Source organism: Bactrocera oleae, chromosome 2 (assembly GCF_042242935.1).
Source record: "Bactrocera oleae isolate idBacOlea1 chromosome 2, idBacOlea1, whole genome shotgun sequence".
Classification (NCBI taxonomy): Eukaryota; Metazoa; Arthropoda; class Insecta; order Diptera; family Tephritidae; genus Bactrocera; species Bactrocera oleae.
The window spans coordinates 40,368,571-40,392,781 of NC_091536.1; the positions used below are offsets into that span (position 1 = coordinate 40,368,571).

General features: G+C 35.5%; 6 long non-coding RNA genes across 6 annotated transcripts; 3 read left to right on the forward strand and 3 right to left on the reverse strand.

Annotated features, from left to right (window-relative positions):
• The first annotated feature begins 36 nt into the window (after positions 1-36).
• Positions 37-1,473, forward strand: LOC138858955 (uncharacterized). The gene is made up of 2 exons (XR_011397992.1): positions 37-1,111; positions 1,170-1,473. It is a non-coding gene; the product is annotated as an uncharacterized lncRNA (long non-coding RNA).
• A 3,628-nt stretch (positions 1,474-5,101) lies between these two features.
• Positions 5,102-6,634, reverse strand: LOC118679946 (uncharacterized). Its single transcript, XR_004975492.2, has 2 exons — positions 6,145-6,634; positions 5,102-6,080 (listed from the first exon to the last, which is right to left on the reverse strand). It is a non-coding gene; the product is annotated as an uncharacterized lncRNA (long non-coding RNA).
• Positions 6,635-7,512: 878 nt separating this feature from the next.
• On the forward strand, positions 7,513-8,389 carry LOC138858956 (uncharacterized). Its single transcript, XR_011397993.1, has 2 exons — positions 7,513-8,027; positions 8,086-8,389. It is a non-coding gene; the product is annotated as an uncharacterized lncRNA (long non-coding RNA).
• A 4,030-nt stretch (positions 8,390-12,419) lies between these two features.
• On the reverse strand, positions 12,420-13,636 carry LOC138858957 (uncharacterized). Its single transcript, XR_011397994.1, has 2 exons — positions 13,063-13,636; positions 12,420-12,998 (listed from the first exon to the last, which is right to left on the reverse strand). It is a non-coding gene; the product is annotated as an uncharacterized lncRNA (long non-coding RNA).
• A 5,689-nt stretch (positions 13,637-19,325) lies between these two features.
• LOC138858958 (uncharacterized) lies at positions 19,326-20,542 on the reverse strand. Its single transcript, XR_011397995.1, has 2 exons — positions 19,969-20,542; positions 19,326-19,904 (listed from the first exon to the last, which is right to left on the reverse strand). It is a non-coding gene; the product is annotated as an uncharacterized lncRNA (long non-coding RNA).
• A 513-nt stretch (positions 20,543-21,055) lies between these two features.
• LOC138858959 (uncharacterized) lies at positions 21,056-22,214 on the forward strand. Its single transcript, XR_011397996.1, has 2 exons — positions 21,056-21,852; positions 21,911-22,214. It is a non-coding gene; the product is annotated as an uncharacterized lncRNA (long non-coding RNA).
• The last annotated feature ends 1,997 nt before the right edge of the window (positions 22,215-24,211 follow it).

Genomic DNA, 24,211 nt, shown 5'->3' on the forward strand with positions numbered 1-24,211 from the left:
TCGTTAACATTTACATATTTACTACATTATTACTATTTTTTTGTTAGAAACCTTATATATGGTTTATAGATAGTTAATAATGTTTGTTGAACTTTTATAGTTCACAATAATAGTTACATTCGCACATTACGTACATACATGTGTGACCATTAAACTATACTATTTTAAATTGATAAATTTAATACTTTTTACTAATAAGTAACATACATTTGATAATTTAAAAACTAAAATGGTTATATTGAGTTCGGGAACTTTCTATCAATATTTGCAAATATCTTAAATGGATTTAAAAAAAGTGTAGTTATTTTGTTTTTTGTATTTGTTAAACTAAAGTATCTACATTATACTTTTAAAATAAGTACATGCGAGTTTGTACACAACTCATATAAAAAGTTGAGAACTACAATGTTTAAAATGGTACTTAACGTAGATATGTTATGTACGGTGGTTTCCTTGGCTACATGTTAAGAAACATCAAAAGTTGTACTGAAATTTTAACATTTATTACTTCCCGAAACAGTTTGTTTCGTTACCTTAACATTGTTTTGGTAACCAAACTAATGATCCTACAAGACGGAGGTATCCAATTCACTACTACACTTGTAAAGTTTCTGGTCTTACTCCACTATATAACCACATTTAACTTTTTGTTGTTAATGCTCTGAACACAAAGGCGACGGCACGACACGACTGAACCGAATTTTCTGGTCGGGAAATGTCATCTTGAAGCTAGCTGCCTTAACATTTTGAAGACGGCAGCGATATATCAAACAGCCAATTTACATAATTTCGTTGTTGCCGCAAAAAAGTTTTTGCGTATCAACTAGTTGAGTGAAAAGTGTGCGCGAAATTAAAGACTATAAGTTTGAGGGATGTAATATATTTCCTAATTACTTTTTGTTTTGACTTTTAACGCTACCATTATTAATTGAGGTTTTATGTACCTGTGTATTACAAAGCGTTTTTATTGTTTTCTTTTTTATGTTTTTAGTTTGAACAATAGTGATAAACAAAGAAATGGCGATTACTTCCCTACGCGTTTAAACGTTTAAAAGGATGGCATTAACTTTGTTTTAATCAAGAATTATGTGACCCTGATGACTATATCCAAGTACAGGAAGAAAATTAATCAAATAAAAAATTATTAATATATATATATATATATATAGATGGGTCACCAGAACCGCGAAGGCATTCACTGATGATGTGATCAAAGAGTTGAAAGAGAATAATTGTCCGAACTGGAATTCAAGTGGGATACATTGTGTGGCGATCGTGAAGCGTTGTGTGAGGTATTTCCCAATGGTGATTCCAAGGTAGGTTGACTTATTTTGTGCTTTCAGGGGGGAAAGAGCTACATTGACTTGTCTCCTTGGTAGTATTGCCTTGCAGGGATGTGTCATCGGGGTAATTTATATATTTCAAATGTTATACGAGGTATGTTTTGAGGAGTACTAAGTAAGTCTAAGTTATCCCCCTCGGATATAATACACTTGTGCTAACGCTTTTTCCAATCCTCGAAGCACTTCTGAAATGCGCTTTTCGGTATGGCCATCAGCTCTTTCTTCGATTCAGGCTTGATCTCATCAATTGTGGCAAAACGCTTTCCTTTCATTAGTTTATTCAGTTTTGCGTATAGGAAAAAGTCGCAGCGAGCCAAATCTGGTGAATACGGTGATTGAGGTGGTTTGTGGTTTGTTTGTAGCCAAAAAATCACGAATAAGCATTGATGTGTGAGCTGGTGCATTATCGTGATGATGACAAACTTCCCTGCCACACGTTTCATTCCCAAAACATTCGATAAAATTGAATGGCATGAGCCGATTGATATGCCAACATCCTGCAACTTCCCTAGTATTTATTCGACGATTTTCAAGAAAATTTTTTTTCACTATTTCGATGTGTTCTTCGTTTGTTGACGTGGTCGCACCTCCAGGACGCTCAATGTCATCAACATTTCTCGGCCTTCTGTAAAGTGTTTGTACCCGTTATAAACACTTTTTTGAGACAAAGTGGACTCACCGAATACCAAAGTCAACATTTCAAGTGCCTTGGAGCACTTTATTCCATTTGCAACATACATACATATTCTTTGATCCATTTCTTTCAAAAGTCAAAAATCGAAGAGCACACAACAAAAACAAACTACTAATCGAAATTGGCTCCTAATGCAAAGACATGATTAACATATGTGTCCTATTATAACAAAAAAAAAATATTGCTAATCAAAAATCAAACTTCACCTTTTCCTTTGAACACACCTCGTACATAGTTGAGGCCATATATCGACATTATAATAATATACTTATATATAATAACATTAGTATGAATAAATTAATCATAACTGGCCAATATTGTATATATCTATGTTCAATATGTATATATACATTATTTATTGGAATTTTTATTAAAAAATTATTTTTTCTGGTTCATTTTTGCACAAAATTGGAAGTGGAACATTTCTTCATATTAACCTAAAACCTTTGGTTTGGAAAATGTCATCAGCTGAGAATTTAGCATTTTGCTGTATAAATTTTTAATTCCTCTTTATTTATTTAAGATATTGTAAAACTTTAATTGACAGTTCTCAGCTGGACTTCAATATCACATGTATACATGTGTAATTCCAAATATTTGAAATCTAATGTAAAATATTTATAAAAATTGTTTAAAAGTATTTCAAGAAAGAAATTTTGTTTGTAATATATACACATATATTTATATATATAGTAATGCTAATAACTTAAAGCTATACTAAAATAATTACTAAAATTTTATAAAAATTAAAAGGAAAAACAGAACCATAAAATATAAACATGTAAATAAAAAATAATTAAATAAATAAAAAATTAAATAAATAAAAATGAAACAAGAATTTACTTTATTTTATTTATAAGGAAAAATGCAACCGTTATGCAGTGGTAACCAATAAATAACCCACAGAAGCTGACGAGGTAACCGATCCACCAGTTTTCCAATGGCTAACCAAACAAATAACATATGAACCAATTTTCAGTAACTTATAGGTAACCATAGCAATAACCAAACAAACTAACGACAATTCCCACAACAGCCGGTTCTACGTTACCGGAATTGACCCGGATTTTATCAGGCCAAGGGTTGTTACCTCGGCGATCTAATCCCGTTTGGATCGGTGAGTCTTACTTTAAAATTGTCTTCCCTGGAGCAACTCCTAGCAGCAGTGTTGCTCCGCATCCTCCTGACCCGAGCTTGCATTGAGCCCAACCCGGACCCTGAGGAATTTTTCTGCTGCGTTTTGGCAAGAGGCCTCATCCAAACTCCACCTTGGTTAGATGCAAAACATGCAATGGATTGGGCCACCCACAGGCCCCATGCTGCCAACACACGAGTGCAACACCAGTCTCAACGGCCGTGTAAACTGCACCATGTCCACGCACAGAGTCGCTACTCCCGTCGAGTTGCCAATAAAGAACTTCTACGTTCCTTAGGAGCTCAAACAGGCAGTATGAATCTCAATCTGACCAGGCAACACAACAGTGCGACAATCGCCCCTGCGGGTTCTACAGTTTCAACACCTACCATCTACTCGCCACTCCCTCACCCCTTCACACCCGCGACAAACTCGACTACTACAATTTATTTACAGCGGACTCTAGAGTAAGATCGAGGAGTTAGTTGCATTCATTACTTCGTAGTAAAAACCGTTTGGTACTTGGCGAACGCGCATCACAATCTTCGGCACTCCTGCCTGTCAAACGATCGGATGGAGCTGGCGAAACAAATAGACGATTCGACATTCTGCATAATGAATGACGAAGCCCCTACAAGAATTATGGGCACCTGTAATAGCTCGTCCGACATTACCATCTTTAGCGGGGTCTGATAAATAGCATAACTTGGCGACCTATGCTAACCCTCTCATCAGACCATCTGCCCATATTTATCTCGATCAAGAAACCTTCCGACTTTATTTCTATGGACAACCCCACGTTTGGTGACTTTAACAAAGCTAATAGGGTAGGCTTCACAGAATTTACCGAGAGCACCTTCGCCGCACTACCTACAGACGTCATCGTAAGCGATCGTAAATTCCGCAAGGTGATCGCTGCTGCTACTCTGTCCTAATTAGCCAGCCGAAGCAGCTGGTTTAGTAACGAGCACGATACTCTACGCTCTGTCGATCACTGCGATCCCCGAATCCATTCGGAAATTCGGCACATGGTAAAATAACATAAGCGGAAAAAATGGATAGAGCATTTGAAGTCTTGTAACCTCTTCACCGCTGTAAGTAAGCTTTGGACCACTGTCAAGGCCTTGTCAAATCCAAAGAGGCATGACGACTGGGTTGAAATCCAATTCGATGGTCATGCCTCTTTGGAGTCGAAAAAGTGCGCGAGCTACTTTATATGGCAATTCTCATTGCAACCTTCGACAGACAAAACCAATCGATGTGTCACCCGACGCAAACTGCCAATACACCGTGCGCCACTCACTTTCCCCGATGAGGAAGTTCGGAGTGTCATCAATAAAACAAAATTATCCAAACCCTTTAGCCCTTGATGAAATTAACATACTGATACTAAAGCATCTAGGCTTGACGAAACTAAGCTTCCTAACCAAGGTCATCAACCTGTCGCTGACCACTCTTCAAATACCCGATGTGTGGAAAGTCGGAAGAATGGACCCACTACTGAAACCTGGGAAACCCACCAACAAAGGGGAGTTTTATCGCCTTATAACTCTCCTTTCCCTAGTAGTGAAGACATTGGAGGCCTTTGTACTCTCGACATTCACTTACCACCTGGGCCCAGCAGACCACCGAAAAGTGCACAGCACCACCATAGCCTTAGCGTCATAAACGCCCAGATAGTTCTAGAGTTCGGTCGACAATCAACCGTACTGTTTCGAGGTCAAACATCTAAACTAAGAAGAACTAAACGGAGGGTTCAACAGGGTGGTCTCCTCTCCCCGTTACTGTTTATTTTCTACATATCGAAACTCCCCCAACCACCAGAGAGATGATTGTACGATATTCACGTCGGGCAATGGAATCGATGGCATGTGCTCAAAAGTAAACGGCTATCTCTCCGACCTTTCTCGCTTCTTTTCTGCAATGAGCTTAACACTCTCATTTATTTGTATGCTGGAATACAAACGAGAACGAAAATGGGGTAGGCTTTAGTATAGCATATCCCGAGTTCCGGGAAAAAATGGGTATGGGCGGATAGAGGAACAGAAATAAAAAAAGAGAAAGATTTTGCGGCAAATACAGAATCCGTAATCGTGTGATGGTCTTTGTAAAATCTTCCCGTCTTTTCCTTCTCTTGATAAATCCCGTTGTATCAACCAGGGTAATATTTGCGAAGCGCGGACGAAGGTCGCCAATGCAGAATGTAATAGGACGCGAAAGAACTCTGAACACCCCTGTGTTAAATGGGCCAAAGTAATTTTTTTTAAAGGCTACAGAAGGGCGCTAATGCAAAAAGTAGTTCGAGGCGAAAGAACTATAAACATCCCTGTGTTGGACCTCCCATCGACTAATAATGTCATGGAGGGTATAACTCTCTTTATTACAATTACTTTTTTTCAACAATTTGCTTCCTGTATTTGCAGTTTAATTTTTTCCATTTTATTTATTTTAGTTCATTTGCAAAATATGAGTATGGTAACACTTATTATTTGTTTGCATGCAACCGTGTAAATAAGTGGAACTTAAGACAATTTTTTATTATGATTTAAAACTTTTTGTGCACTATTTATGATTAAATAAATGAGTAAGAACTATTTAGTGATGTGTTAGTGGATATAATATTGAATCATCAGCCCTTTTTCCGTTGTCGTTTTAATTGTCGTTTCCAAGTTGTTGTCGTCGCTTTGTTCCTATCGTAACGCCTAAAAAAAAAGCTATCGGAAATTATAATTAAAATTAAGCAAGTATAATATTCCCAAAAGTGGCATTGGTATTAAAAAAAAATATTTGAACAATTTTGTGAATTTAAGTACATAATAATAATATTAACTCCTCCTCCTGTGGCTCTAGCTTCGGATTTGTTGTGTACCATTTTTTTCTTTGTTTCGAACTTGGAGTCCTTCCATTCCTTAAATATATACATACATACATTAATGTTAAGCACCTTCATAGATACACAAATGCAATTTTACAAATTTTATATTGTTTATGCCAACCGTCTCCGTCGCGACATGGAGGAGCATTAAGTTTTTTCAAAACATCCCTCCAAAAAATATCGATATTAAATAGTTTTATCCCTCGCCTTAAGTCTTTGTCATACAGAGGAATTTTTCCAGTATTTAGATTATCAGTAATTAATGCATTTATTTTCCGATAGGTTACTTTTGTTCTAGCCTCGGGAAAAAAGTAACTATTTCTCCTTTTTCACTACACAAATGCTACCTACATTTTACTTTCCTAACTCTTTTGGATTGGTTAGTTATTCATCTTTTACTGATTATGGTTTGTTTGTGTATTGCTATGGTTAACTATAAGTTACAGAAAACAAAAAGAAGGATATTTGCGTGGTTAGCCATTGGCTACAGAAAACTGGTTGAACCTCGTTAGCTTCTATGTGTTATTTGTTTGGTTATTCATGGGTTACCACTGCCTAACGGCTACCTTTTTCCTTACCGGTTACCTTTTTCCTTATAAGTAAAATAAATTAAATTCTCGCTTCATTTCTATATATTTATTTTTTATTTATTTATAATTTTAGATATTATGGTTCTATTTTTCGATTATATTTTTATAAACTTATAGTAATTATTTTAGTTTAGCTTTTCATTATTAGCATTTATACATACATGTATATATGTATATACATTACAAACTAAATTTTCTTACAATAATTTTAAAATTTTCTAGTAATTAGTTTATATTAGATTTCAAATACTAACATTTTTATGTATATACAATCATTTTTTCGTTAACATTTACATATTTACTACATTATTACTATTTTTTTGTTAGAAACCTTATATATGGTTTATAGATAGTTAATAATGTTTGTTGAACTTTTATAGTTCACAATAATAGTTACATTCGCACATTACGTACATACATGTGTGACCATTAAACTATACTATTTTAAATTGATAAATTTAATACTTTTTACTAATAAGTAACATACATTTGATAATTTAAAAACTAAAATGGTTATATTGAGTTCGGGAACTTTCTATCAATATTTGCAAATATCTTAAATGGATTTAAAAAAAGTGTAGTTATTTTGTTTTTTGTATTTGTTGAACTAAAGTATCTACATTATACTTTTAAAATAAGTACATGCGAGTTTGTACACAACTCATATAAAAAGTTGAGAACTACAATGTTTAACATGGTACTTAACGTAGATATGTTATGTACGGTGGTTTCCTTGGCTACATGTTAAGAAACATCAAAAGTTGTACTGAAATTTTAACATTTATTACTTCCCGAAACAGTTTGTTTCGTTACCTTAACATTGTTTTGTAACCAAACTGATGATCCTACAAGACGGAGGTATCCAATTCACTACTACACTTGTAAAGTTTCTGGTCTTACTCCACTATATAACCACATTTAACTTTTTGTTGTTAATGCTCTGAACACAAAGGCGACGGCACGACACGACTGAACCGAATTTTCTGGTCGGGAAATGTCATCTTGAAGCTAGCTGCCTTAACATTTTGAAGACGGCAGCGATATATCAAACAGCCAATTTACATAATTTCGTTGTTGCCGCAAAAAAGTTTTTGCGTATCAACTAGTTGAGTGAAAAGTGTGCGCGAAATTAAAGACTATAAGTTTGAGGGATGTAATATATTTCCTAATTACTTTTTGTTTTGACTTTTAACGCTACCATTATTAATTGAGGTTTTATGTACCTGTGTATTACAAAGCGTTTTTATTGTTTTCTTTTTTATGTTTTTAGTTTGAACAATAGTGATAAACAAAGAAATGGCGATTACTTCCCTACGCGTTTAAACGTTTAAAAGGATGGCATTAACTTTGTTTTAATCAAGAATTATGTGACCCTGATGACTATATCCAAGTACAGGAAGAAAATTAATCAAATAAAAAATTATTAATATATATATATATATATATAGATGGGTCACCAGAACCGCGAAGGCATTCACTGATGATGTGATCAAAGAGTTGAAAGAGAATAATTGTCCGAACTGGAATTCAAGTGGGATACATTGTGTGGCGATCGTGAAGCGTTGTGTGAGGTATTTCCCAATGGTGATTCCAAGGTAGGTTGACTTATTTTGTGCTTTCAGGGGGGAAAGAGCTACATTGACTTGTCTCCTTGGTAGTATTGCCTTGCAGGGATGTGTCATCGGGGTAATTTATATATTTCAAATGTTATACGAGGTATGTTTTGAGGAGTACTAAGTAAGTCTAAGTTATCCCCCTCGGATATAATACACTTGTGCTAACGCTTTTTCCAATCCTCGAAGCACTTCTGAAATGCGCTTTTCGGTATGGCCATCAGCTCTTTCTTCGATTCAGGCTTGATCTCATCAATTGTGGCAAAACGCTTTCCTTTCATTAGTTTATTCAGTTTTGCGTATAGGAAAAAGTCGCAGCGAGCCAAATCTGGTGAATACGGTGATTGAGGTGGTTTGTGGTTTGTTTGTAGCCAAAAAATCACGAATAAGCATTGCTGTGTGAGCTGGTGCATTATCGTGATGATGACAAACTTCCCTGCCACACGTTTCATTCCCAAAACATTCGATAAAATTGAATGGCATGAGCCGATTGATATGCCAACATCCTGCAACTTCCCTAGTATTTATTCGACGATTTTCAAGAAAATTTTTTTTCACTATTTCGATGTGTTCTTCGTTTGTTGACGTGGTCGCACCTCCAGGACGCTCAATGTCATCAACATTTCTCGGCCTTCTGTAAAGTGTTTGTACCCGTTATAAACGCTTTTTTGAGACAAAGTGGACTCACCGAATACCAAAGTCAACATTTCAAGTGCCTTGGAGCAGTTTATTCCATTTGCAACATACATATATATTCTTTGATCCATTTCTTTCAAAAGTCAAAAATCGAAGAGCACACAACAAAAACAAACTACTAATCGAAATTGGATCCTAATGCAAAGACATGATTAACATATGTGTCCTATTATAACAAAAAAAAAATATTGCTAATCAAAAATCAAACTTCACCTTTTCCTTTGAACACACCTCGTACATAGTTGAGGCCATATATTGACATTATAATAATATACTTATATATAATAACATTAGTATGAATAAATTAATCATAACTGGCCAATATTGTATATATCTATGTTCAATATGTATATATACATTATTTATTGGAATTTTTATTAAAAAATTATTTTTTCTGGTTCATTTTTGCACAAAATTGGAAGTGGAACATTTCTTCATATTAACCTAAAACCTTTGGTTTGGAAAATGTCATCAGCTGAGAATTTAGCATTTTGCTGTATAAATTTTTAATTCCTTTTTATTTATTTAAGATATTGTAAAACTTTAATTGACAGTTCTCAGCTGGACTTCAATATCACATGTATACATGTGTAATTCCAAATATTTGAAATCTAATCTAAAATATTTATAAAAATTGTTTAAAAGTATTTCAAGAAAGAAGATTTAGTTTGTAATATATACACATATATTTATATATATAGTAATGCTAATAACTTAAAGCTATACTAAAATAATTACTAAAATTTTATAAAAATTAAAAGGAAAAACAGAACCATAAAATATAAACATGTAAATAAAAAATAATTAAATAAATAAAAAATTAAATAAATAAAAATGAAACAAGAATTTACTTTATTTTATTTATAAGGAAAAATGCAACCGTTATGCAGTGGTAACCAATAAATAACCCACAGAAGCTGACGAGGTAACCGATCCACCAGTTTTCCAATGGCTAACCAAACAAATAACATATGAACCAATTTTCTGTAACTTATAGGTAACCATAGCAATAACCAAACAAACTAACGACAATTCCCACAACAGCCGGTTCTACGTTACCGGAATTGACCCGGATTTTATCAGGCCAAGGGTTGTTACCTCGGCGATCTAATCCCGTTTGGATCGGTGAGTCTTACTTTAAAATTGTCTTCCCTGGAGCAACTCCTAGCAGCAGTGTTGCTCCGCATCCTCCTGACCCGAGCTTGCATTGAGCCCAACCCGGGCCCTGAGGAATTTTTCTGCTGCGTTTTGGCAAGAGGCCTCATCCAAACTCCACCTTGGTTAGATGCAAAACATGCAATGGATTGGGCCACCCACAGGCCCCATGCTGCCAACACACGAGTGCAACACCAGTCTCAACGGCCGTGTAAACTGCACCATGTCCACGCACAGAGTCGCTACTCCCGTCGAGTTGCCAATAAAGAACTTCTACGTTCCTTAGGAGCTCAAACAGGCAGTATGAATCTCAATCTGACCAGGCAACACAACAGTGCGACAATCGCCCCTGCGGGTTCTACAGTTTCAACACCTACCATCTACTCGCCACTCCCTCACCCCTTCACACCCGCGACAAACTCGACTACTACAATTTATTTACAGCGGACTCTAGAGTAAGATCGAGGAGTTAGTTGCATTCATTACTTCGTAGTAAAAACCGTTTGGTACTTGGCGAACGCGCATCACAATCTTCGGCACTCCTGCCTGTCAAACGATCGGATGGAGCTGGCGAAACAAATAGACGATTCGACATTCTGCATAATGAATGACGAAGCCCCTACAAGAATTATGGGCACCTGTAATAGCTCGTCCGACATTACCATCTTTAGCGGGGTCTGATAAATAGCATAACTTGGCGACCTATGCTAACCCTCTCATCAGACCATCTGCCCATATTTATCTCGATCAAGAAACCTTCCGACTTTATTTCTATGGACAACCCCACGTTTGGTGACTTTAACAAAGCTAATAGGGTCGGCTTCACAGAATTTACCGAGAGTACCTTCGCCGCACTACCTACAGACGTCATCGTAAGCGATCGTAAATTCCGCAAGGTGATCGCTGCTGCTACTCTGTCCTAATTAGCCAGCCGAAGCAGCTGTTTTAGGTAACGAGCACGATACTCTACGCTCTGTCGATCACTGCGATCTCCGAATCCATTCGGAAATTCGGCACATGGTAAAATAACATAAGCGGAAAAAATGGATAGAGCATTTGAAGTCTTGTAACCTCTTCACCGCTGTAAGTAAGCTTTGGACCACTGTCAAGGCCTTGTCAAATCCAAAGAGGCATGACGACTGGGTTGAAATCCAATTCGATGGTCATGCCTCTTTGGAGTCGAAAAAGTGCGCGAGCTACTTTATATGGCAATTCTCATTGCAACCTTCGACAGACAAAACCAATCGATGTGTCACCCGACGCAAACTGCCAATACACCGTGCGCCACTCACTTTCCCCGATGAGGAAGTTCGGAGTGTCATCAATAAAGCAAAATTATCCAAACCCTTTAGCCCTTGATGAAATTAACATACTGATACTAAAGCATCTAGGCTTGACGAAACTAAGCTTCCTAACCAAGGTCATCAACCTGTCGCTGACCACTCTTCAAATACCCGATGTGTGGAAAGTCGGAAGAATGGACCCACTACTGAAACCTGGGAAACCCACCAACAAAGGGGAGTTTTATCGCCTTATAACTCTCCTTTCCCTAGTAGTGAAGACATTGGAGGCCTTTGTACTCTCGACATTCACTTACCACCTGAGCCCAGCAGACCACCGAAAAGTGCACAGCACCACCATAGCCTTAGCGTCATAAACGCCCAGATAGTTCTAGAGTTCGGTCGACAATCAACCGTACTGTTTCGAGGTCAAACATCTAAACTAAGAAGAACTAAACGGAGGGTTCAACAGGGTGGTCTCCTCTCCCCGTTACTGTTTATTTTCTACATATCGAAACTCCCCCAACCACCAGAGAGATGATTGTACGATATTCACGTCGGGCAATGGAATCGATGGCATGTGCTCAAAAGTAAACGGCTATCTCTCCGACCTTTCTCGCTTCTTTTCTGCAATGAGCTTAACACTCTCATTTATTTGTATGCTGGAATACAAACGAGAACGAAAATGGGGTAGGCTTTAGTATAGCATCTCCCGAATTCCGGGAAAATATGGGGATGGGCGGATAGAGGAACAGAAATAAAAAAAGAGAAAGATTTTGCAGCAAATACAGAATCCGTAATCGTGTGATGGTCTTTGTAAAATCTTTCCGTCTTTTCCTTCTCTTGATAAATCCCGTTGTATCAACCAGGGTAATATTTGCGAAGCGCGGACGAAGGTCGCCAATGCAGAATGTAATAGGACGCGAAAGAACTCTGAACACCCGGGTGTTAAATGGGCCAAAGTAATTTTTTTTAAAGGCTACAGAAGGGCGCTAATGCAAAAAGTAGTTTGACGCGAAAGAACTATAAACATCCCTGTGTTGGACCTCCCATCGACTAATAATGTCATGGAGGGTATAACTCTCTTTATTACAATTACTTTTTTTCAACAATTTGCTTCCTGTATTTGCAGTTTAATTTTTTCCATTTTATTTATTTTAGTTCATTTGCAAAATATGAGTATGGTAACACTTATTATTTGTTTGCATGCAACCGTGTAAATAAGTGGAACTTAAGACAATTTTTTATTATGATTTAAAACTTTTTGTGCACTATTTATGATTAAATAAATGAGTAAGAACTATTTAGTGATGTGTTAGTGGATATAATATTGAATCATCAGCCCTTTTTCCGTTGTCGTTTTAATTGTCGTTTCCAAGTTGTTGTCGTCGCTTTGTTCCTATCGTAACGCCTAAAAAAAAAGCTATCGGAAATTAAAATTAAAATTAAGCAAGTATGATATTCCCAAAAGTTGCATTGGTATTAAAAAAAAATATTTGAACAATTTTGTGAATTTATGTACATAATAATAATAATAACTCCTCCTCCTGTGGCTCTAGCTTCGGATTTGTTGTGTACCATTTTTTTCTTTGTTTCGAACTTGGAGTCCTTCCATTCCTTAAATATATACATACATACATTAATGTTAAGCACCTTCATAGATACACAAATGCAATTTTACAAATTTTATATTGTTTATGCCAACCGTCTCCGTCGCGACATGGAGGAGCATTAAGTTTTTTCAAAACATCCCTCCAAAAAATATCGATATTAAATAGTTTTATCCCTCGCCTTAAGTCTTTGTCATACAGAGGAATTTTTCCAGTAATTAGATTATCAGTAATTAATGCATTTATTTTCCGATAGGTTACTTTTGTTCTAGCCTCGGGAAAAAAGTAACTATTTCTCCTTTTTCACTACACAAATGCTACCTACATTTTACTTTCCTAACTCTTTTGGATTGGTTAGTTATTCATCTTTTACTGATTATGGTTTGTTTGTGTATTGCTATGGTTAACTATAAGTTACAGAAAACAAAAAGAAGGATATTTGCGTGGTTAGCCATTGGTTACAGAAAACTGGTTGAACCTCGTTAGCTTCTATGTGTTATTTGTTTGGTTATTCATGGGTTACCACTGCCTAACGGCTACCTTTTTCCTTACCGGTTACCTTTTTCCTTATAAATAAAATAAATTAAATTCTCGCTTCATTTCTATATATTTATTTTTTTTTTATTTATAATTTTAGATATTATGGTTCTATTTTTCGATTATATTTTTATAAACTTATAGTAATTATTTTAGTTTAGCTTTTAATTATTAACATTTATACATACATGTATATATGTATATACATTACAAACTAAATTTTCTTACAATAATTTTAAAATTTTCTAGTAATTAGTTTATATTAGATTTCAAATACTAACATTTTTATATATATACAATCATTTTTTCGTTAACATTTACATATTTACTACATCATTACTATTTTTTTGTTAGAAACCTTATATATGGTTTATAGATAGTTAATAATGTTTGTTGAACTTTTATAGTTCACAATAATAGTTACATTCGCACATTAGGTACATACATGTGTGACCATTAAACTATACTATTTTAAATTGATAAATTTAATAATTTTTACTAATAAGTAACATACATTTGATAATTTAAAAACTAAAATGGTTATATTGAGTTCGGGAACTTTCTATCAATATTTGCAAATATCTTAAATGGATTTAAAAAAAGTGTAGTTATTTTGTTTTTTGTATTTGTTAAACTAAAGTATCGACATTATACTTTTAAAATAAATACATGCGAGTTTGTACACAACTCATATAAAAAGTTGAGAACTACAATGTTTAAAATGGTACTTAACGTAGATATGTTATGTACGGTGGTTTCCTTGGCTACATGTTAAGAAACATCAAAAGTTGTACTGAAATTTTAACATTTATTACTTCCCGAAACAGTTTGTTTCGTTACCTTAACATTGTTTTGGTAACCAAACTAATGATCCTACAAGACGGAGGTATCCAATTCACTACTACACTTGTAAAGTTTCTGGTCTTACTCCACTATATAACCACATTTAACTTTTTGTTGTTAATGCTCTGAACACAAAGGCGACGGCACGACACGACTGAACCGAATTTTCTGGTCGGGAAATGTCATCTTGAAGCTAGCTGCCTAAACATTTTGAAGACGGCAGCGATATATCAAACAGCCAATTTACATAATTTCGTTGTTGCCGCAAAAAAGTTTTTGCGTATCAACTAGTTGAGTGAAAAGTGTGCGCGAAATTAAAGACTATAAGTTTGAGGGATGTAATATATTTCCTAATTACTTTTTGTTTTGACTTTTAACGCTACCATTATTAATTGAGGTTTTATGTACCTGTGTATTACAAAGCGTGTTTATTGTTTTCTTTTTTATGTTTTTAGTTTGAACAATAGTGATAAACAAAGAAATGGCGATTACTTCCCTACGCGTTTAAACGTTTAAAAGGATGGCATTAACTTTGTTTTAATCAAGAATTATGTGACCCTGATGACTATATCCAAGTACAGGAAGAAAATTAATCAAATAAAAAATTATTAATATATATATATATATATATGGATGGGTCACCAGAACCGCGAAGGCATTCACTGATGATGTGATCAAAGAGTTGAAAGAGAATAATTGTCCGAACTGGAATTCAAGTGGGATACATTGTGTGGCGATCGTGAAGCGTTGTGTGAGGTATTTCCCAATGGTGATTCCAAGGTAGGTTGACTTATTTTGTGCTTTCAGGGGGGAAAGAGCTACATTGACTTGTCTCCTTGGTAGTATTGCCTTGCAGGGATGTGCCATCGGGGTAATTTATATATTTCAAATGTTATACGAGGTATGTTTTGAGGAGTACTAAGTAAGTCTAAGTTATCCCCCTCGGATATAATACACTTGTGCTAACGCTTTTTCCAATCCTCGAAGCACTTCTGAAATGCGCTTTTCGGTATGGCCATCAGCTCTTTCTTCGATTCAGGCTTGATCTCATCAATTGTGTCAAAACGCTTTCCTTTCATTAGTTTATTCAGTTTTGCGTATAGGAAAAAGTCGCAGCGAGCCAAATCTGGTGAATACGGTGGTTGAGGTGGTTTGTGGTTTGTTTGTAGCCAAAAAATCACGAATAAGCATTGATGTGTGAGCTGGTGCATTATCGTGATGATGACAAACTTCCCTGCCACACGTTTCATTCCCAAAACATTCGATAAAATTGAATGGCATGAGCCGATTGATATGCCAACATCCTGCAACTTCCCTAGTATTTATTCGACGATTTTCAAGAAAATTTTTTTTCACTGTTTCGATGTGTTCTTCGTTTGTTGACGTGGTCGCACCTCCAGGACGCTCAATGTCATCAACATTGTAAGTGTTTGTACCCGTTATAAACACTTTTTTGAGACAAAGTGGACTCACCGAATACCAAAGTCAACATTTCAAGTGCCTTGGAGCACTTTATTCCATTTGCAACATACATACATATTCTTTGATCCATTTCTTTCAAAAGTCAAAAATCGAAGAGCACACAACAAAAACAAACTACTAATCGAAATTGGCTCCTAATGCAAAGACATGATTAACATATGTGTCCTATTATAACAAAAAAAAAATATTGCTAATCAAAAATCAAACTTCACCTTTTCCTTTGAACACACCTCGTACATAGTTGAGGCCATATATCGACATTATAATAATATACTTATATATAATAACATTAGTATGAATAAATTAATCATAACTGGCCAATATTGTATATATCTATGTTCAATATGTATATATACATTATTTATTGGAATTTTTATTAAAAAATTATTTTTTCTGGTTCATTTTTGCACAAAATTGGAAGTGGAACATTTCTTCATATTAACCTAAAACCTTTGGTTTGGAAAATGTCATCAGCTGAGAATTTAGCATTTTGCTGTATAAATTTTTAATTCCTTTTTATTTATTTAAGATATTGTAAAACTTTAATTGACAGTTCTCAGCTGGACTTCAATATCACATGTATACATGTGTAATTCCAAATATTTGAAATCTAATCTAAAATATTTATAAAAATTGTTTAAAAGTATTTCAAGAAAGAAGATTTAGTTTGTAATATATACACATATATTTATATATATAGTAATGCTAATAACTTAAAGCTATACTAAAATAATTACTAAAATTTTATAAAAATTAAAAGGAAAAACAGAACCATAAAATATAAACATGTAAATAAAAAATAATTAAATAAATAAAAAATTAAATAAATAAAAATGAAACAAGAATTTACTTTATTTTATTTATAAGGAAAAATGCAACCGTTATGCAGTGGTAACCAATAAATAACCCACAGAAGCTGACGAGGTAACCGATCCACCAGTTTTCCAATGGCTAACCAAACAAATAACATATGAACCAATTTTCTGTAACTTATAGGTAACCATAGCAATAACCAAACAAACTAACGACAATTCCCACAACAGCCGGTTCTACGTTACCGGAATTGACCCGGATTTTATCAGGCCAAGGGTTGTTACCTCGGCGATCTAATCCCGTTTGGATCGGTGAGTCTTACTTTAAAATTGTCTTTCCTGGAGCAACTCCTAGCAGCAGTGTTGCTCCGCATCCTCCTGACCCGAGCTTGCATTGAGCCCAACCCGGGCCCTGAGGAATTTTTCTGCTGCGTTTTGGCAAGAGGCCTCATCCAAACTCCACCTTGGTTAGATGCAAAACATGCAATGGATTGGGCCACCCACAGGCCCCATGCTGCCAACACACGAGTGCAACACCAGTCTCAACGGCCGTGTAAACTGCACCATGTCCACGCACAGAGTCGCTACTCCCGTCGAGTTGCCAATAAAGAACTTCTACGTTCCTTAGGAGCTCAAACAGGCAGTATGAATCTCAATCTGACCAGGCAACACAACAGTGCGACAATCGCCCCTGCGGGTTCTACAGTTTCAACACCTACCATCTACTCGCCACTCCCTCACCCCTTCACACCCGCGACAAACTCGACTACTACAATTTATTTACAGCGGACTCTAGAGTAAGATCGAGGAGTTAGTTGCATTCATTACTTCGTAGTAAAAACCGTTTGGTACTTGGCGAACGCGCATCACAATCTTCGGCACTCCTGCCTGTCAAACGATCGGATGGAGCTGGCGAAACAAATAGACGATTCGACATTCTGCATAATGAATGACGAAGCCCCTACAAGAATTATGGGCACCTGTAATAGCTCGTCCGACATTACCATCTTTAGCGGGGTCTGATAAATAGCATAACTTGGCGACCTATGCTAACCCTCTCATCAGACCATCTGCCCATATTTATCTCGATCAAGAAACCTTCCGACTTTATTTCTATGGACAACCCCACGTTTGGTGACTTTAACAAAGCTAATAGGGTCGGCTTCACAGAATTTACCGAGAGCACCTTCGCCGCACTACCTACAGACGTCATCGTAAGCGATCGTAAATTCCGCAAGGTGATCGCTGCTGCTACTCTGTCCTAATTAGCCAGCCGAAGCAGCTGTTTTAGGTAACGAGCACGATACTCTACGCTCTGTCGATCACTGCGATCCCCGAATCCATTCGGAAATTCGGCACATGGTAAAATAACATAAGCGGAAAAAATGGATAGAGCATTTGAAGTCTTGTAACCTCTTCACCGCTGTAAGTAAGCTTTGGACCACTGTCAAGGCCTTGTCAAATCCAAAGAGGCATGACGACTGGGTTGAAATCCAATTCGATGGTCATGCCTCTTTGGAGTCGAAAAAGTGCGCGAGCTACTTTATATGGCAATTCTCATTGCAACCTTCGACAGACAAAACCAATCGATGTGTCACCCGACGCAAACTGCCAATACACCGTGCGCCACTCACTTTCCCCGATGAGGAAGTTCGGAGTGTCATCAATAAAGCAAAATTATCCAAACCCTTTAGCCCTTGATGAAATTAACATACTGATACTAAAGCATCTAGGCTTGACGAAACTAAGCTTCCTAACCAAGGTCATCAACCTGTCGCTGACCACTCTTCAAATACCCGATGTGTGGAAAGTCGGAAGAATGGACCCACTACTGAAACCTGGGAAACCCACCAACAAAGGGGAGTTTTATCGCCTTATAACTCTCCTTTCCCTAGTAGTGAAGACATTGGAGGCCTTTGTACTCTCGACATTCACTTACCACCTGAGCCCAGCAGACCACCGAAAGGTGCACAGCACCACCATAGCCTTAGCGTCATAAACGCCCAGATAGTTCTAGAGTTCGGTCGACAATCAACCGTACTGTTTCGAGGTCAAACATCTAAACTAAGAAGAACTAAACGGAGGGTTCAACAGGGTGGTCTCCTCTCCCCGTTACTGTTTATTTTCTACATATCGAAACTCCCCCAACCACCAGAGAGATGATTGTACGATATTCACGTCGGGCAATGGAATCGATGGCATGTGCTCAAAAGTAAACGGCTATCTCTCCGACCTTTCTCGCTTCTTTTCTGCAATGAGCTTAACACTCTCATTTATTTGTATGCTGGAATACAAACGAGAACGAAAATGGGGTAGGCTTTAGTATAGCATCTCCCGAATTCCGGGAAAAAATGGGGATGGGCGGATAGAGGAACAGAAATAAAAAAAGAGAAAGATTTTGCAGCAAATACAGAATCCGTAATCGTGTGATGGTCTTTGTAAAATCTTTCCGTCTTTTCCTTCTCTTGATAAATCCCGTTGTATCAACCAGGGTAATATTTGCGAAGCGCGGACGAAGGTCGCCAATGCAGAATGTAATAGGACGCGAAAGAACTCTGAACACCCGGGTGTTAAATGGGCCAAAGTAATTTTTTTTAAAGGTTACAGAAGGGCGCTAATGCAAAAAGTAGTTTGACGCGAAAGAACTATAAACATCCCTGTGTTGGACCTCCCATCGACTAATAATGTCATGGAGGGTATAACTCTCTTTATTACAATTACTTTTTTTCAACAATTTGCTTCCTGTATTTGCAGTTTAATTTTTTCCATTTTATTTATTTTAGTTCATTTGCAAAATATGAGTATGGTAACACTTATTATTTGTTTGCATGCAACCGTGTAAATAAGTGGAACTTAAGACAATTTTTTATTATGATTTAAAACTTTTTGTGCACTATTTATGATTAAATAAATGAGTAAGAACTATTTAGTGATGTGTTAGTGGATATAATATTGAATCATCAGCCCTTTTTCCGTTGTCGTTTTAATTGTCGTTTCCAAGTTGTTGTCGTCGCTTTGTTCCTATCGTAACGCCTAAAAAAAAAGCTATCGGAAATTAAAATTAAAATTAAGCAAGTATGATATTCCCAAAAGTTGCATTGGTATTAAAAAAAAATATTTGAACAATTTTGTGAATTTATGTACATAATAATAATAATAACTCCTCCTCCTGTGGCTCTAGCTTCGGATTTGTTGTGTACCATTTTTTTCTTTGTTTCGAACTTGGAGTCCTTCCATTCCTTAAATATATACATACATACATTAATGTTAAGCACCTTCATAGATACACAAATGCAATTTTACAAATTTTATATTGTTTATGCCAACCGTCTCCGTCGCGACATGGAGGAGCATTAAGTTTTTTCAAAACATCCCTCCAAAAAATATCGATATTAAATAGTTTTATCCCTCGCCTTAAGTCTTTGTCATACAGAGGAATTTTTCCAGTAATTAGATTATCAGTAATTAATGCATTTATTTTCCGATAGGTTACTTTTGTTCTAGCCTCGGGAAAAAAGTAACTATTTCTCCTTTTTCACTACACAAATGCTACCTACATTTTACTTTCCTAACTCTTTTGGATTGGTTAGTTATTCATCTTTTACTGATTATGGTTTGTTTGTGTATTGCTATGGTTAACTATAAGTTACAGAAAACAAAAAGAAGGATATTTGCGTGGTTAGCCATTGGTTACAGAAAACTGGTTGAACCTCGTTAGCTTCTATGTGTTATTTGTTTGGTTATTCATGGGTTACCACTGCCTAACGGCTACCTTTTTCCTTACCGGTTACCTTTTTCCTTATAAATAAAATAAATTAAATTCTCGCTTCATTTCTATATATTTATTTTTTTTTTATTTATAATTTTAGATATTATGGTTCTATTTTTCGATTATATTTTTATAAACTTATAGTAATTATTTTAGTTTAGCTTTTAATTATTAACATTTATACATACATGTATATATGTATATACATTACAAACTAAATTTTCTTACAATAATTTTAAAATTTTCTAGTAATTAGTTTATATTAGATTTCAAATACTAACATTTTTATATATATACAATCATTTTTTCGTTAACATTTACATATTTACTACATCATTACTATTTTTTTGTTAGAAACCTTATATATGGTTTATAGATAGTTAATAATGTTTGTTGAACTTTTATAGTTCACAATAATAGTTACATTCGCACATTAGGTACATACATGTGTGACCATTAAACTATACTATTTTAAATTGATAAATTTAATAATTTTTACTAATAAGTAACATACATTTGATAATTTAAAAACTAAAATGGTTATATTGAGTTCGGGAACTTTCTATCAATATTTGCAAATATCTTAAATGGATTTAAAAAAAGTGTAGTTATTTTGTTTTTTGTATTTGTTAAACTAAAGTATCGACATTATACTTTTAAAATAAATACATGCGAGTTTGTACACAACTCATATAAAAAGTTGAGAACTACAATGTTTAAAATGGTACTTAACGTAGATATGTTATGTACGGTGGTTTCCTTGGCTACATGTTAAGAAACATCAAAAGTTGTACTGAAATTTTAACATTTATTACTTCCCGAAACAGTTTGTTTCGTTACCTTAACATTGTTTTGGTAACCAAACTAATGATCCTACAAGACGGAGGTATCCAATTCACTACTACACTTGTAAAGTTTCTGGTCTTACTCCACTATATAACCACATTTAACTTTTTGTTGTTAATGCTCTGAACACAAAGGCGACGGCACGACACGACTGAACCGAATTTTCTGGTCGGGAAATGTCATCTTGAAGCTAGCTGCCTAAACATTTTGAAGACGGCAGCGATATATCAAACAGCCAATTTACATAATTTCGTTGTTGCCGCAAAAAAGTTTTTGCGTATCAACTAGTTGAGTGAAAAGTGTGCGCGAAATTAAAGACTATAAGTTTGAGGGATGTAATATATTTCCTAATTACTTTTTGTTTTGACTTTTAACGCTACCATTATTAATTGAGGTTTTATGTACCTGTGTATTACAAAGCGTGTTTATTGTTTTCTTTTTTATGTTTTTAGTTTGAACAATAGTGATAAACAAAGAAATGGCGATTACTTCCCTACGCGTTTAAACGTTTAAAAGGATGGCATTAACTTTGTTTTAATCAAGAATTATGTGACCCTGATGACTATATCCAAGTACAGGAAGAAAATTAATCAAATAAAAAATTATTAATATATATATATATATATATAGATGGGTCACCAGAACCGCGAAGGCATTCACTGATGATGTGATCAAAGAGTTGAAAGAGAATAATTGTCCGAACTGGAATTCAAGTGGGATACATTGTGTGGCGATCGTGAAGCGTTGTGTGAGGTATTTCCCAATGGTGATTCCAAGGTAGGTTGACTTATTTTGTGCTTTCAGGGGGGAAAGAGCTACATTGACTTGTCTCCTTGGTAGTATTGCCTTGCAGGGATGTGTCATCGGGGTAATTTATATATTTCAAATGTTATACGAGGTATGTTTTGAGGAGTACTAAGTAAGTCTAAGTTATCCCCCTCGGATATAATACACTTGTGCTAACGCTTTTTCCAATCCTCGAAGCACTTCTGAAATGCGCTTTTCGGTATGGCCATCAGCTCTTTCTTCGATTCAGGCTTGATCTCATCAATTGTGTCAAAACGCTTTCCTTTCATTAGTTTATTCAGTTTTGCGTATAGGAAAAAGTCGCAGCGAGCCAAATCTGGTGAATACGGTGGTTGAGGTGGTTTGTGGTTTGTTTGTAGCCAAAAAATCACGAATAAGCATTGATGTGTGAGCTGGTGCATTATCGTGATGATGACAAACTTCCCTGCCACACGTTTCATTCCCAAAACATTCGATAAAATTGAATGGCATGAGCCGATTGATATGCCAACATCCTGCAACTTCCCTAGTATTTATTCGACGATTTTCAAGAAAATTTTTTTTCACTGTTTCGATGTGTTCTTCGTTTGTTGACGTGGTCGCACCTCCAGGACGCTCAATGTCATCAACATTGTAAGTGTTTGTACCCGTTATAAACACTTTTTTGAGACAAAGTGGACTCACCGAATACCAAAGTCAACATTTCAAGTGCCTTGGAGCACTTTATTCCATTTGCAACATACATACATATTCTTTGATCCATTTCTTTCAAAAGTCAAAAATCGAAGAGCACACAACAAAAACAAACTACTAATCGAAATTGGCTACTAATGCAAAGACATGATTAACATATGTGTCCTATTATAACAAAAAAAAAATATTGCTAATCAAAAATCAAACTTCACCTTTTCCTTTGAACACACCTCGTACATAGTTGAGGCCATATATCGACATTATAATAATATACTTATATATAATAACATTAGTATGAATAAATTAATCATAACTGGCCAATATTGTATATATCTATGTTCAATATGTATATATACATTATTTATTGGAATTTTTATTAAAAAATTATTTTTTCTGGTTCATTTTTGCACAAAATTGGAAGTGGAACATTTCTTCATATTAACCTAAAACCTTTGGTTTGGAAAATGTCATCAGCTGAGAATTTAGCATTTTGCTGTATAAATTTTTAATTCCTTTTTATTTATTTAAGATATTGTAAAACTTTAATTGACAGTTCTCAGCTGGACTTCAATATCACATGTATACATGTGTAATTCCAAATATTTGAAATCTAATCTAAAATATTTATAAAAATTGTTTAAAAGTATTTCAAGAAAGAAGATTTAGTTTGTAATATATACACATATATTTATATATATAGTAATGCTAATAACCTAAAGCTATACTAAAATAATTACTAAAATTTTATAAAAATTAAAAGGAAAAACAGAACCATAAAATATAAACATGTAAATAAAAAATAATTAAATAAATAAAAAATTAAATAAATAAAAATGAAACAAGAATTTACTTTATTTTATTTATAAGGAAAAATGCAACCGTTATGCAGTGGTAACCAATAAATAACCCACAGAAGCTGACGAGGTAACCGATCCACCAGTTTTCCAATGGCTAACCAAACAAATAACATATGAACCAATTTTCTGTAACTTATAGGTAACCATAGCAATAACCAAACAAACTAACGACAATTCCCACAACAGCCGGTTCTACGTTACCGGAATTGACCCGGATTTTATCAGGCCAGGGGTTGTTACCTCGGCGATCTAATCCCGTTTGGATCGGTGAGTCTTACTTTAAAATTGTCTTTCCTGGAGCAACTCCTAGCAGCAGTGTTGCTCCGCATCCTCCTGACCCGAGCTTGCATTGAGCCCAACCCGGGCCCTGAGGAATTTTTCTGCTGCGTTTTGGCAAGAGGCCTCATCCAAACTCCACCTTGGTTAGATGCAAAACATGCAATGGATTGGGCCACCCACAGGCCCCATGCTGCCAACACACGAGTGCAACACCAGTCTCAACGGCCGTGTAAACTGCACCATGTCCACGCACAGAGTCGCTACTCCCGTCGAGTTGCCAATAAAGAACTTCTACGTTCCTTAGGAGCTCAAACAG